The sequence below is a fragment of the Oncorhynchus gorbuscha genome, linkage group LG02, assembly GCF_021184085.1.
Source record: "Oncorhynchus gorbuscha isolate QuinsamMale2020 ecotype Even-year linkage group LG02, OgorEven_v1.0, whole genome shotgun sequence".
Lineage (NCBI taxonomy): Eukaryota > Metazoa > Chordata > Actinopteri > Salmoniformes > Salmonidae > Oncorhynchus > Oncorhynchus gorbuscha.
The window spans coordinates 62,476,005-62,492,065 of record NC_060174.1 but is presented as its reverse complement, the minus strand read 5'-3'; the positions used below and the strand labels follow the sequence as shown (position 1 = coordinate 62,492,065).

The 16,061-nt window shown below is 46.0% G+C and overlaps 1 pseudogene; it reads left to right on the top strand.

Annotated features, from left to right (window-relative positions):
- The window catches only part of LOC123990481, a 53,282-nt pseudogene that overhangs the window by 7,775 nt on the left and 29,446 nt on the right, over positions 1 to 16,061 (top strand).

Sequence of the window (16,061 nt, the reverse complement as noted above, 5' to 3'; positions counted from 1 at the left end):
GAATACCATTTTCAAAATAAAAGACCCCAAAACAAAAAAGATCATATGCAAATGAGATGAAATACAGAATGCATTTGAATCATATTACACAAATCTGTACAAGCAACCAGAGAAGGCAGATGCACAGACAATAGAGCACTTTTTGAACTCACTTGATCTCCCCTCAATTGGGACAGAGCAAAATGATAGACTAACTTTGGAAATATCCACCAAAGAAATTAATAAAGCAATATCTCAACAAAAAGTCAACAAGTCTCCAGGCACTGATGGCTTCCCTTCAGAATGGTTCAAGACCTTCAGAGAACAATTAGCACCTCTACTTAAGGCCTGTTTTAACTGGACTCTGAGGGAGGGGGGTCATGGAGAGAGGCCATCATATCAGTAATCCCAAAAGAGGGTAAAGATAAGAAAGAATGCAGTTCATATAGACCTATCGCAATTCTTAACACAGATTCTAAACTATATGCATCAATAATAGCCAAAAGAATGGAGAACATAATCCCAGAATTGATTGACGGAGATCAAACTGGTTTCATACAAAATAGGCAGACACAGGAAAATATATATAAATATAAAATATTTAAAAAAAAAATAATAATAAAAAATAATATTAAAATATATATATATATATATATATAAGGAGAACACTACATGTCATGGACCACATTACTCAGAATAAGACAAGTGCAATATTAATCAGCCTAGATGCAGAAAAAGCATTTGATTCTGTGGGACGGGATTACCTATTCCAAGTTATGGAAAGATTTGGTTTCAACAAAGAAGTGATACAGTGCATCAAAACACTGTATTCATGTCCGACCGCTAGAATAAAGATAAATGGACATTTGACACAAACGATAAAATTAGAGCGAGGGGCAAGACAAGGCTGTAATCTATCACCCACACTCTTCTCCTTGTACCTCGAACCATTAGCAGCGGGAATAAGACAGGACCCAACCTTAGAGGGAATAACAATAAGAGGCAGTGAACATAACATATGCATGTATGCTGATGACGTTCTGTTATTCCTTAAAGACCCAGGCTCAAGTGGACCTAGATTGATGGATGTTTTACAAACATTTGGAACATATTCAGGGTATGTGCTTAACGTACACAAGATCCAAACCCTAGTATATAATTATATCCCACAGGAAGAGCTGAAGAGTAGGTGTAACTTCACCTGGACCTCTTCATCCATAAAATATCTGGGAGTAAATCTACCAAAAGATATACACAAACTTTATTGCATGAATTACGATCACACTACCAAGAAAATATATGATGGCCTAGACAGGTGGTATTCACTTCCCTTAGATCTTAGTAGTAGAATTGAAACAATCCAAATCAACGTCCTGCCAAGGTTACTGTATTTGTTCCAATCACTACCCATAGAAATCCCACCTAAACAGTTTAGGGAATGGGATAAACGGATATCAAGGTTTATCTGGAACAATAAGAGACCAAGAACTAGATATACAACATTACAGTTACCAAATAACTGGGGGTATGGCCTTACCAAACCTAAAAGATGATTATGTGTCAGCCCAATTGAGACCTCTGGTGTGTTGGTGAAATTCAGAATACGAATCCAAATGGAAAGACATGGAGACTACATCTACAGAGATACCCATACAGACAGTACTGGGAAATAAGGACATGGAGACTACATCTACAGAGATACCCATACAGACAGTACTGGGAAATAAGGACATGGAGACTACATCTACAGAGATACCCATACAGACAGTACTGGGAAATAAGGACATGGAGACTACATCTACAGAGATACCCATACAGACAGTACTGGGAAATAAGGACATGGAGGGAAATACATGACATGGAGACTACATCTACAGAGATACCCATACAGACAGTACTGGGAAATAAGGACATGGAGACTACATCTACAGAGATACCCATACAGACAGTACTGGGAAATAAGGACATGGAGACTACATCTACAGAGATACCCATACAGTCAGTACTGGGAAATAAGGACATGGAGACTACTTTGACAGAGATACCCATACAGACAGTACTGGGAAATAAGGACATGGAGACTACTCTGACAGAGATACCCATACAGACAGTACTGGGAAATAAGGACATGGAGACTACTTTGACAGAGATACCCATACAGACAGTACTGGGAAATAAGGACATGGAGACTACTCTGACAGAGATACCCATACAGACAGTACTGGGAAATAAGGACATGGAGACTACATCTACAGAGATACCCATACAGACAGTACTGGGAAATAAGGACATGGAGACTACTCTGACAGAGATACCCATACAGACAGTACTGGGAAATAAGGACATGGAGACTACTTTGACAGAGATACCCATACAGTCAGTACTGGGAAATAAGGACATGGAGACTACTCTGACAGAGATACCCATACAGACAGTACTGGGAAATAAGGAAATGGAGACTACTCTGACAGAGATACCCATACAGACAGTACTGGGAAATAAGGACATGGAGACTACTCTGACAGAGATACCCATACAGACAGTACTGGGAAATAAGGACATGGAGACTACTTTGACAGAGATACCCATACAGACAGTACTGGGAAATAAGGACATGGAGACTACTCTGACAGAGATACCCATACAGTCAGTACTGGGAAATAAGGACATGGAGACTACTTTGACAGAGATACCCATACAGTCAGTACTGGGAAATAAGGACATGGTAAAAGAAATATACAATAGACAAAATCAGTGGATTAATTTCTCTCTGAAGACATGGTTTAGGGTAGTTAAGCAAAATAATTTAGATAGAGAGATCAAACTGCTGAGTTGGCCCGCATACGACCCCTGCAACTCAGGACAGGAGGTTTAAACAGTGGACACGACTTGTGGAGTAACAAAAAAACAATTTCAAATCTCTACTTGGGTATTCAATCCTCAAAGAAACATTCTACAAACTATATTAAAAAGAAATGGGAGGAGGAACTTAACATTGAAATAACTGATGAAACATATTAGAGAGTCAACAAAGCTCCACCAACTCAAGGTCATGGAGAGAATTCTGTTGGAAGAATGTTATACGTTTCTTCATAACACCTAAACTGAAATCAAAACAGACTGGCTCACAACACCCTTGTTGGAGAGAATGCGGTCTACTGAGGGCGGACCACTCTCATATCTTTTGGACTTGCCCCGCAATCGAAACTTACTGGGAAGAAATAATATCTAACATTGGAAAAATAATGGGATTTGACATAGAACAAACATTCATTTCTTTGTACGTGGGTGAAATACACAATAGAGAAAAGTACCTCTTGAAGGTCCTACTGGCAGCCAGTAAAAGGCTGTCACTAGGAAATGGCTACAAAAAGACCCTCCCACAGTGACACACTGGATAGACATTGTAGAAGAAATACACCACATGGAGCGTATGACCTTTGCTCTAAGAACTCAACAGGAGAGAGGTCAAGAATACTGAGAAAAATGGGTTTCGTACTTGGAAAAAGTCTAATTCAAAGATGTCAATGTAACTAATATGATGATATGATGATGAAGGTATGAAGTGCACTGTAACTGACAGATATTGTTTTTGTTGTTCTTTTATTTGTAACGCCAGGGTAGTGGGTTCGATCCCCGGGACCACCCATACGTAGAATGTATGCACACATGACTAAGTCGCTTTGGATAAAAGCGTCTGCTAAATGGCATATATTATTATATTTTATACTTTATTTGTACTTTCTTTGTGTTCCTACTATAAAAACTAAGTATAAAAAAATATATAAAAAAAGCCAGACAAAGGTTTGCAACTGCACATGGGGACAAAGATTGTACTTTTGGAGAAATGTTCTCTGGTCTGATGAAAGAAAATAGAACTGTTTGGCAATAATGACCATCGTTATGTTTGGAGGTAAAATGGGGATGCTTGCAAGCCGAAGAATACCATCCCAACTGTGAAACACATGGGTGGCAGCATCATGTTGTGGGGTGCTTTGCTGCAGGAGGGACTGGTGCACTTCACAAAATAGATGGCATCGTGAGAGTGGAAAATGATGTGGATATACTGAAGCAACATCTCAAGACATCAGTCAGGAAGTTAAAGCTTGGTCGCAAATGGGTCTTTCAAATGGAACAATGACCCCAAGCATACTTATAAAGTTGTGGCAAAATGGCTTAAGGACAACAAAGTCAGAGTATTGGAGTGGCCATCACAAAGCCCTGACATCAATCCCATAGAAAATGTGTGGGCAGAACTTAAAAAGTGTGTGCGAACAAGGAGGCCTACAAACCTGACTCGGTTACACCAGCTCTGTCAGGAGGAATGGGCCAAAATCGACCCAACTTATTGTGGGAAGTATGTGGAAGGCTACCCGAAATTCTTGACCCAAGTTAAACAATTTAAAGGCAATGCTACCAAATACTAATTGAGTGTATGTAAACTTCTGACCCACTGGGAATGTGATGAAAGAAATAAAAGCTGAAATAAATAATTCTCTCTAATATTATTCTGACATTTCACATTCTTAAAATAAAATGGTGATCCTAACTGACCTAAAATGGAAAAGTCAGGAATTGTGAAAAACTGAGTTTAAACGTATTTGGCTGAGGTGTATGTAAACTTCCGACTTCAACTGTAGGTACAGTATAAAAAGATCATCAAAGACAACAAACACCCGAGCCTCTGCTTGTTGTATGACTATATATAGACAATAAACAGCAATTAGTAGCAGTGTACAAACAAAGAGAGGGGTTCAATGTAAATAGTCCGGGTGGCAATTTGATTCATTGTTCAGCAGTCTTATGGGGGTAGAAACTGTTTTAAGGAGACTTTTGGACAAAAAAAACGGGAGCCTTTTGGACCTAAACTTGGGGCTCACTTGGGTACAGTTTGCCGTGCGGTAGCAGAGAGAACAATCTATGACTTGGGTGTCTGGAGTTGTTGACAATGTTATGGGCCTTCCTCTGACACCACCTTGCATATGGGTCCTGGATGGCAGAAAGCTTGGCCCCAGTGATGTACTGGACTGTACGCACTATCCTCTGTCGCGCCTTACGGTCAGATGCCGATCGGTTGCCGTACTAGGCTGTGATGTAACTGGTCAGGATGGTCTCGATGGTGCAGCTGTAGAACTTTTTGAGGATCTGAGGACCCATGCCAAATCTTTTCAGTCTCCCGAGGGGGTAAAGCTGTTGTCGTGCCCTCTTCACGACTTTCTTGGATGATAGCCATTATTGCCATGAATGCACAGTATATTATATACTTAATGTATGTATTACTATATCCATGTAGGTATCTGATTTCCATACTCTTTGGCTCTGCGCCAGAAATGACAATACTGACTTCTTCCTGCCTTTCTGCCCTTTTAACCCTGTCTCTCCATAAGGTACTGGATCAGTGAGTTCCCAGCAGTGTTGATCTGAACCCAGAGCTGGCAGAGCAGATCAGAGGGCTGAAGGAGCAGCTGGCCCAGCAGGGAAGGGAGCACCAGAACACACTCATCAACATTGATGGTGTGTAAGTGCCGCCTGTCTGCAGCCAGAAAATCATACAAGCATAGAAGCAGGCAAGCAGCCAGGCAGCCATGGTCTTCTCACAGTGACAGCTTAGCATACCATTTAAATGATACAGTATAAAGAATTTCAGAGTGCATGAGGGCATCGACAACCAGCCACTCTCACAGTACTTCTACTTCGACAGTTTATGTTCGTTTCTTATTCTCTCTAGGCCGTCATGTGAGTGGAGAAGACAGGCTCAGTCTGACTTCAAGAAGAGGAAGACATCTCTCCTCTTTCATCCCCTGGACTCATCTGAACTAGCAGAGCACCTCACCTACATGGAGCATATGTCCTTCTGTCGGATACCGGGGAGTGTGGCTGGCCAGCAGGTGGCTCTGTTCACCACCAATTATGCAGTATACGTTGTATTTGTACTTGTGTGAGAGAGACCGTGTGTTTGTGTGCACGTTTGACCGTGTGTATATGTATATATTGGACAGTGTGTCTACGACGGTTCCTTACCCTCCAGTTCCAGGACCACCACAGCTTTGTGATGCATGGCTGCACGGACTTCATCACCCACTTCAACAGTGTGTCTCAGTGGATCCATCTGATGGTGCTCAGCAAGCCCCCCCCCCCCTCAGAGGGCTGTAGTCATCTCCCATTCATCAGGGTCGCACAGGTCAGTCAATCAACTTCCAGGTCAGTGAGAGCCAACCCCCATGTCTGTGAGAGCCAATCCTCAGGTCAGAAAGAGAGTCAACCCTCAGGTCAGAAAGAGAGTCAACCCTCAGGTCAGAAAGAGAGTCAACCCCCAGGTCAGAAAGAGAGTCAACCCCCAGGTCAGAAAGAGAGTCATCCCCCAGGTCAGAAAGAGAGTCGACCCCCAGGTCAGAAAGAGAGTCATCCCCCAGGTCAGAAAGAGAGTCAACCCCCAGGTCAGAAAGAGAGTCAACCCCCAGGTCAGAAAGAGAGTCATCCCCAGGTCAGAAAGAGAGTCAACCCCCAGGTCAGAAAGAGAGTCAACACCCAGGTCAGAAAGAGAGTCAACCCCCAGGTCAGAAAGAGAGTCAACCCCCATGTCCGAAAGAGAGTCAACCCCCAGGTCAGAAAGAGAGTCAACCGTCAGGTCAGAAAGAGAGTCAACCGTCAGGTCAGAAAGAGAGTCAACCCCCAGGTCAGAAAGAGAGTCAACCGTCAGGTCAGAAAGAGAGTCAACCTCCAGGTCAGAAAGAGAGTCAACCCCCAGGTCAGAAAGAGAGTCAACCCCCAGGTCAGAAAGAGAGTCAACCCCCAGGTCAGAAAGAGAGTCAACCGTCAGGTCAGAAAGAGAGTCAACCCCCAGGTCAGAAAGAGAGTCAACCTCCAGGTCAGAAAGAGAGTCAACCGTCAGGTCAGAAAGAGAGTCAACCGTCAGGTCAGAAAGAGAGTCAACCCCCAGGTCAGAAAGAGAGTCAACCCCCAGGTCAGAAAGAGAGTCAACCGTCAGGTCAGAAAGAGAGTCAACCGTCAGGTCAGAAAGAGAGTCAACCTCCAGGTCAGAAAGAGAGTCAACCCCCAGGTCAGAAAGAGTCAACCTCCAGGTCAGAAAGAGAGTCAACCGTCAGGTCAGAAAGAGAGTCAACCCCCAGGTCAGAAAGAGATCAAAACCCCCAGGTCAGAAAGAGAGTCAACCCCCAGGTCAGAAAGAGAGTCAACCGCCAGGTCAGAAAGAGAGTCAACCGCCAGGTCAGAAAGAGAGTCAACCGCCAGGTCAGAAAGAGATCAAAACCACCAGGTCAGAAAGAGAGTCAACCGCCAGGTCAGAAAAAGAGTCAACCTCCAGGTCAGAAAGAGAGTCAACATCCAGGTCAGAAAGAGAGTCAACCGCCAGGTCAGAAAGAGAGTCAACCGCCAGGTCAGAAAGAGATCAAAACCACCAGGTCAGAAAGAGAGTCAACCGCCAGGTCAGAAAAAGAGTCAACCTCCAGGTCAGAAAGAGAGTCAACATCCAGGTCAGAAAGAGAGTCAACCTCCAGGACAGAAAGAGAGTCAACCCCCAGGTCAGAAAGAGAGTCAACCTCCAGGACAGAAAGAGAGTCAACCCCCAGGTCAGAAAGAGAGTCAACCCCCAGGTCAGAAAGAGAGTCAACCTCCAGGTCAGAAAGAGAGTCAACCGCCAGGTCAGAAAGAGAGTCATCTCCCAGGTCAGAAAGAGAGTCAACCCCTAGGTCAGAAAGAGAGTCAACCTCCAGGTCAGAAAGAGAGTCAACCCCCAGGTCAGAAAGAGAGTCAACCGTCAGGTCAGAAAGAGAGTCAACCCCCAGGTCAGAAAGAGAGTCAACCTCCAGGTCAGAAAGAGAGTCAACCGCCAGGTCAGAAAGAGAGTCATCTCCCAGGTCAGAAAGAGAGTCAACCCCCAGGTCAGAAAGAGAGTCAACCTCCAGGTCAGAAAGAGAGTCAACCCCCAGGTCAGAAAGAGAGTCAACCGTCAGGTCAGAAAGAGAGTCAACCGTCAGGTCAGAAAGAGAGTCAACCCCCAGGTCAGAAAGAGAGTCAACCCCCAGGTCAGAAAGAGAGTCAACCTCCAGGTCAGAAAGAGAGTCAACCGTCAGGTCAGAAAGAGAGTCAACCCCCAGGTCAGAAAGAGAGTCAACCGTCAGGTCAGAAAGAGTCAACCTCCAGGTCAGAAAGAGAGTCACCCTCCAGGTCAGAAAGAGAGTCAACCGTCAGGTCAGAAAGAGTCAACCTCGAGGTCAGAGAGAGTCAACCGTCAGGTCAGAAAGAGAGTCAACCGTCAGGTCAGAAAGAGAGTCAACCCCCAGGTCAGAAAGAGATCAAAACCCCCAGGTCAGAAAGAGAGTCAACCGCCAGGTCAGAAAGAGATCAAAACCCCCAGGTCAGAAAGAGAGTCAACCGCCAGGTCAGAAAGAGAGTCAACCGCCAGGTCAGAAAGAGATCAAAACCACCAGGTCAGAAAGAGAGTCAACCGCCAGGTCAGAAAAAGAGTCAACCTCCAGGTCAGAAAGAGAGTCAACCTCCAGGTCAGAAAGAGAGTCAACCTCCAGGTCAGAAAGAGAGTCAACCTCCAGGACAGAAAGAGAGTCAACCCCCAGGTCAGAAAGAGAGTCAACCTCCAGGACAGAAAGAGAGTCAACCCCCAGGTCAGAAAGAGAGTCAACCGTCAAGTCAGAAAGAGAGTCAACCCCCAGGTCAGAAAGAGAGTCAACCCCCAGGTCAGAAAGAGAGTCAACCGTCAGGTCAGAAAGAGAGTCAACCCCCAGGTCAGAAAGAGAGTCAACCCCCAGGTCAGAAAGAGAGTCAACCGTCAGGTCAGAAAGAGAGTCAACCCCCAGGTCAGAAAGAGATCAAAACCCCCAGGTCAGAAAGAGAGTCAACCGCCAGGTCAGAAAGAGAGTCAACCGTCAGGTCAGAAAGAGAGTCAACCCCCAGGTCAGAAAGAGAGTCAACCGTCAGGTCAGAAAGAGAGTCAACCCCCAGGTCAGAAAGAGAGTCAACCGCCAGGTCAGAAAGAGATCAAAACCCCCAGGTCAGAAAGAGAGTCAACCGCCAGGTCAGAAAGAGAGTCAACTGCCAGGTCAGAAAGAGAGTCAACCGCCAGGTCAGAAAGAGATCAAAACCCCCAGGTCAGAAAGAGAGTCAACCGCCAGGTCAGAAAGAGAGTCAACCGCCAGGTCAGAAAGAGAGTCAACCGCCAGGTCAGAAAGAGATCAAAACCACCAGGTCAGAAAGAGAGTCAACCGCCAGGTCAGAAAAAGAGTCAACCTCCAGGTCAGAAAGAGAGTCAACCTCCAGGTCAGAAAGAGAGTCAACCTCCAGGTCAGAAAGAGAGTCAACCTCCAGGACAGAAAGAGAGTCAACCCCCAGGTCAGAAAGAGAGTCAACCTCCAGGACAGAAAGAGAGTCAACCCCCAGGTCAGAAAGAGAGTTAACCTCCAGGTCAGAAAGAGAGTCAACCGCCAGGTCAGAAAGAGAGTCATCTCCCAGGTCAGAAAGAGAGTCAACCCCCAGGTCAGAAAGAGAGTCAACCGTCAGGTCAGAAAGAGAGTCAACCGTCAGGTCAGAAAGAGAGTCAACCCCCAGGTCAGAAAGAGAGTCAACCGTCAGATCAGAAAGAGAGTCAACCTCCAGGTCAGAAAGAGAGTCAACCCCCAGGTCAGAAAGAGAGTCAACCCCCAGGTCAGAAAGAGAGTCAACCGTCAGATCAGAAAGATAGTCAACCGTCAGGTCAGAAAGAGAGTCAACCGTCAGGTCAGAAAGAGAGTCAACCTCCAGGTCAGAAAGAGATCAAAACCCCCAGGTCAGAAAGAGAGTCAACCGCCAGGTCAAATCAAATCAAATCAAATCAAATCAAATTTTATTTGTCACATACACATGGTTAGCAGATGTTAATGCGAGTGTAGCGAAATGCTTGTGCTTCTAGTTCCGACAATGCAGTGATAACCAACAAGTAATCTAACTAACAATTCCAAAACTACTGTCTTATACACAGTGTAAGGGGATAAGGAACATGTACATAAGGATATATGAATGAGTGATGGTACAGAGCAGCATACAGTAGATGGTATCGAGTACAGTATATACATATGAGATGAGTATGTAGACAAAGTAAACAAAGTGGCATAGTTAAAGTGGCTAGTGATACATGTGTTACATAAGGATGCAGTCGATGTTGTAGAGTACAGTATATACATATGTATATGAGATGAATAATGTAGGGTAAGTAACATTATATAAGGTAGCATTGTTTAAAGTGGCTAGTGATATATTTACATCATTTCCCATCAATTCCCATTATTAAAATGGCTGGAGTTGGGTCAGTGTCAATGACAGTGTGTTGGCAGCAGCCACTCAATGTTAGTGGTGGCTATTTAACAGTCTGATGGCCTTGAGATAGAAGCTGTTTTTCAGTCTCTCGGTCCCAGCTTTGATGCACCTGTACTGACCTCGCCTTCTGGATGATAGCGGGGTGAACAGGCAGTGGTTCGGGTGGTTGATGTCCTTGATGATCTTTATGGCCTTCCTGTAACAACGGGTGGTGTAGGTGTCCTGGAGGGCAGGTAGTTTGCCCCCGGTGATGCGTTGTGCAGTCCTCACTACCCTCTGGAGAGCCTTACGGTTGAGGGCGGAGCAGTTGCCGTACCAGGCGGTGATACAGCCCGCCAGGATGCTCTCGATTGTGCATCTGTAGAAGTTTGTGAGTGCTTTTGGTGACAAGCCGAATTTCTTCAGCCTCCTGAGGTTGAATAGGCGCTGCTGCGCTTCTTCTTCACGACGCTGTCAGTGTGAGTGGACCAATTCAGTTTGTCTGTGATGTGTATGCCGAGGAACTTAAAACTAGCTACCCTCTCCACTACTGTTCCATCGATGTGGATAGGGGGTGTTCCCTCTGCTGTTTCCTGAAGTCCACAATCATCTCCTTAGTTTTGTTGACGTTGAGTGTGAGGTTATTTTCCTGACACCACACTCCAAGGGCCCTCACCTCCTCCCTGTAGGCCGTCTCGTCGTTGTTGGTAATCAAGCCTACCACTGTTGTGTCATCCGCAAACTTGATGATTGAGTTGGAGGCGTGCGTGGCCACGCAGTCGTGGGTGAACAGGGAGTACAGGAGAGGGCTCAGAACGCACCCTTGTGGGGCCCCCGTGTTGAGGATCAGCGGGGAGGAGATGTTGTTGCCTACCCTCACCACCTGGGGGCGGCCCGTCAGGAAGTCCAGTACCCAGTTGCACAGGGCGGGGTCGAGACCCAGGGTCTCGAGCTTGATGACGAGCTTGGAGGGTACTATGGTGTTGAATGCCGAGCTGTAGTCGATGAACAGCATTCTCACATAGGTATTCCTCTTGTCCAGGTGGGTTAGGGCAGTGTGCAGTGTGGTTGAGATTGCATCGTCTGTGGACCTATTTGGGCGGTAAGCAAATTGGAGTGGGTCTAGGGTGTCAGGTAGGGTGGAGGTGATATGGTCCTTGACTAGTCTCTCAAAGCACTTCATGATGACGGAAGTGAGTGCTACGGGCGGTAGTCGTTTAGCTCAGTTACCTTAGCTTTCTTGGGAACAGGAACAATGGTGGCCCTCTTGAAGCATGTGGGAACAGCAGACTGGTATAGGGATTGATTGAATATGTCCGTAAACACACCAGCCAGCTGGTCTGCGCATGCTCGGAGGGCGCGGCTGGGGATGCCGTCTGGGCCTGCAGCCTTGCGAGGGTTAACACGTTTAAATGTCTTAATCACCTCGGCTGCAGTGAAGGAGAGACTGCATGTTTCCGTTGCAGGCCGTGTCAGTGGCACTGTATTGTCCTCAAAGCGGGCAAAAAAGTTATTTAGTCTGCCTGGGAGCAAGACATCCTGGTCCGTGACTGGGCTGGATTTCATCTTGTAGTCCGTGATTGACTGTAGACCCTGCCACATGCCTCTTGTGTCTGAGCCATTGAATTGAGATTCCACTTTGTCTCTGTACTGACGCTTAGCTTGTTTGATAGCCTTACGGAGGGAATAGCTGCACTGTTTGTATTCAGTCATGTTGCCAGACACCTTGCCCTGATTAAAAGCAGTGGTTCGCGCTTTCAGTTTCACGCGAATGCTGCCATCAATCCACGGTTTCTGGTTAGGGAATGTTTTTATCGTTGCTATGGGAACGACATCTTCGACGCACGTTCTAATGAACTCGCACACCGAATCAGCGTATTCGTCAATATTCCCATCTGACGCAATACGAAACATGTCCCAGTCCACGTGATGGAAGCAGTCTTGGAGTGTAGAGTCAGCTTGGTCTGACCAGCGTTGGACAGACCTCAGCGTGGGAGCCTCTTGTTTTAATTTCTGCCTGTCAGAAAGAGAGTCAACCGCCAGGTCAGAAAGAGAGTCAACCGCCAGGTCAGAAAGAGATCAAAACCACCAGGTCAGAAAGAGATCAAAACCACCAGGTCAGAAAGAGAGTCAACCCCCAGGTCAGAAAGAGAGTCAACCCCCAGATCAGAAAGAGAGTCAACCGTCAGGTCAGAAAGAGAGTCAACCGTCAGGTCAGAAAGAGAGTCAACCGTCAGGTCAGAAAGAGAGTCAACCTCCAGGTCAGAAAGAGATCAAAACCCCCAGGTCAGAAAGAGAGTCAACCGCCAGGTCAGAAAGAGAGTCAAGCGCCAGGTCAGAAAGAGAGTCAAGCGCCAGGTCAGAAAGAGAGTCAACCGCCAGGTCAGAAAGAGATCAAAACCACCAGGTCAGAAAGAGAGTCAACCGCCAGGTCAGAAAAAGAGTCAACCTCCAGGTCAGAAAGAGAGTCAACCTCCAGGTCAGAAAGAGAGTCAACCTCCAGGACAGAAAGAGAGTCAACCCCCAGGTCAGAAAGAGAGTCAACCTCCAGGACAGAAAGAGAGTCAACCCCCAGGTCAGAAAGAGAGTCAACCCCCAGGTCAGAAAGAGAGTCAACCTCCAGGTCAGAAAGAGAGTCAACCGCCAGGTCAGAAAGAGAGTCATCTCCCAGGTCAGAAAGAGAGTCAACCCCCAGGTCAGACAGAGAGTCAACTCCCAAACTGCCTCTTGACGTTGGTCTGTCTTGTGTTCCCTGTGTTCCCTGTTGTGCTTTCGTTGTCTATGTTAGTGCCCAGATGGGTTATATTTTTTCTCTGGTCTCTCTGTAGAGGTTGTTACAGCTGCAGAACTTCACTGATGGGTCTCAGTAGTAGCTCCATCTCACGCCTCAAAGACACACAGTCTCACATTAGCAACGATGTGAGCAAGGTAATAATATTAATAATATTTTAGTTAAGAAGAGTGAAAACATACATTTATCAGTTACAACTAAACATTTACATTTTTGAATGTAGGTCAATGTCAAAATGTGGCCCAGTTATTTATATATCCACGGTATTCTGCTCGACAGGCTTTGGACTTTAGCACGTATAGCACTTTAAAGTACAGGGCACTCTGGTTGGTGTCACCTCGTTAGTCAGTATGTGTTCCACCTGTGCTGGTTGCCATCACGTTAGTGGGAAGGTTTTTCACCTGCCCAGGTGCTATTTAAGAGTAGCTGGCCCAGTCCTCTTGAGAGGTGTAGAGGGACTCTCCCCATCTGATTTCTAGAAAAACATTCCTTTGTCTGATTTAGTTTTGTTCTACCTTTTTGGTATGCTTCCTGTCTTTAAGTTTGGTTGGGTTTTTCTTTTGTTTGCCTCTTCTTGGGCAGATTCAGTGGGCGCTCATGGTAGGTGTCTTTTAGGTTCCAGTTGATGTTGCTAGTCAACTTTTAGTGGACACCCCCATGAGTGTCTTTTACAACCCCTCCTAACCCCCCCCCCCACCTGTTTAATTTACAGCCAGTACCGCCAGCATATCTCAGAGAGCACGTGCTTTCGCTTCCCCATCCTGGAAGCGAAAGCACGTGATAGCAGTGGCCCTGCCTGACTGGAGCGACCGCGAGAAGACCCAGGTCAACCTGGCCAAGACCCAGCAGCTGTATGCAATCCTCCAGCAGCTAGCGCTAACCCAGACCGCCCCACTCAGTGTTGATGCCACCATGGACCTGCTCAACCTGCCCATGGTTTGGCCCGGGTGACTGATACTGAATGACTTGATAGATTTGTTTTACCGGTTAGCTTTAGCATTTTATTTTTGTGTATTGTTCCTGTCTGGTATCTCTGGACCAGTACCATTCAGAGGAAGAGATCTATCAGCTGTCTCTGCAGAGGAAGCCACGTACTGCCAGGCGAGGTGAAATTGTGCGTAATCCATATTTCTGTTTTGGTTTGTCCTTCTTCCACGAGCCTGCCTGTGATGGAGGAGTGATCATCTTCAGTTAAGCCCGAAGCCAACCTCCTCAGCAGCAAACGCATACAGAAGATGGTTGCGGTAGGCTGTTCAACCTATTGAATGCAATTATGAAACACGACAATGATCCTTTAATTTGGCCATATTTCAGTCAGTGCCTAAGAATTCCGACGCTGATGAAGACGACTACACCTCTACAGGAGGGATTTGAGATCATTAGGACCAAACTCCCATACCTCTGCAAGTTTGATGACCTGGATAAGAGTCAGTGAGTATCACAGGTCATAACTATTCATGACAGATGTAGTAAATGAATAATTCAAGCTACGGTGTTAGTCATAACGGCCAGCATCTTGACTAAACAAAGCAAAAAAAAAAAGAAAGGTCCCTTTCTCTGGACCCTGTCCTTAAAAGATCATTTGTAAAAATCTTAATGTCTTCATTGCACAGGGTTTAAACACGGTTTCCCATGCTTGGTCAATGAACCATAAACAATTCATGAACATGCACCTGTGGAATGATTGTTAAGACACTAACCGCTTACAGACTGTAGGCAATTTAAGGTCACAGTTATTGAGACTTACGACACTGAAGAGACCTTTCTACTGACTCTGGAAAACATCAAAAGAAAGATGCCCAGGGTCCCTGCTCATCTGCGTGATTGTGCCTTAGGCATGCTGCAAGGAGCCATGAGGACTGCAGATGTGGCCAGGGCAATAAATTGCAATGTATGTCCTGTGAGCTGCCTGAGACAGGACGGACAGCTGATCGTCCTTGCAGTGGCAGACCATGTGTAACAACACCCGCACAGGATCCGGACATCTGAACATCACACCTGCGGGACAGGTACAGGATGGCAACAACTGCCTGAGTTAAACCAGGAACACACAATCCTTCCATCAGTGATCAGACTGTCCGCACTAGGCTGAGAGAGGCTGGACTGAGGGCTTGTAGGCCTGTTGTAAGGCAGGTCCTCACCAGACATCACCAGCAACAATGTCACCTATGGTCACAAATCCACTGTTGCTGGACCAGACAGGGCTCGCAAAAAGTGATCTTCACTTGCGTGTCGTGGTTTTGTCTCACCAGGGGTGATGGTCGGATTCGCGTTTATCGTCGAACGAATGAGCGTTACACCGAGGGATCGCGCTGGAGGTTCCGTTATTGTCTGGGGCAGTGTGTCACAGCATCATCGGATCGAGCTTGTTATTTGCAGGCAATCTCAACGCTGTGCGTTACAGGGAAGACATCCTCCTCCCTCATGTGTCTGGTAACTTGCAGGTGCCTTGGTGGAAGAGTGTGGTAACATCTCACAGTAAGAACTGGAAAATCTTGTGTAGTCCATGAGGAGATGCACTGCTTATTGCAGCCGGTGGCCACACCAGATAATGAATGTTTTATTTTTATTTTGATCCCCCCCCCTTTTGTCAAGGGAGACATTATTCCGCTTCTGTTAGTCACATGTCTGGAACTTGTTCAGTTTGTCTGTTGAATCTTATGTTTATGCAAATATTTACCCATGTTAGTTAAGTTTGCTGAAAATGAACACAGTTGACAGTCAGAGGACGTTTTATTTTTTGCTGAATTGACATGTTTAGTTACATTAGTCACACACAGTCTCTTGTTACTGTAATACTGACATTTGACCCCCTCACCCGCTCAGGGATGGTAGAATCAGTCAGGAGATTATCGACTACATCACCAAGGCCAGCTCTTTCCTGAACATCAAGATGGGCGTTCATCCACACGTTTTTAGAGATGACCTGCAGGAAGCCTACACTTTGCCATCCCTGTAAAGGCGTTGTAAGAATGCCTACGCTTCA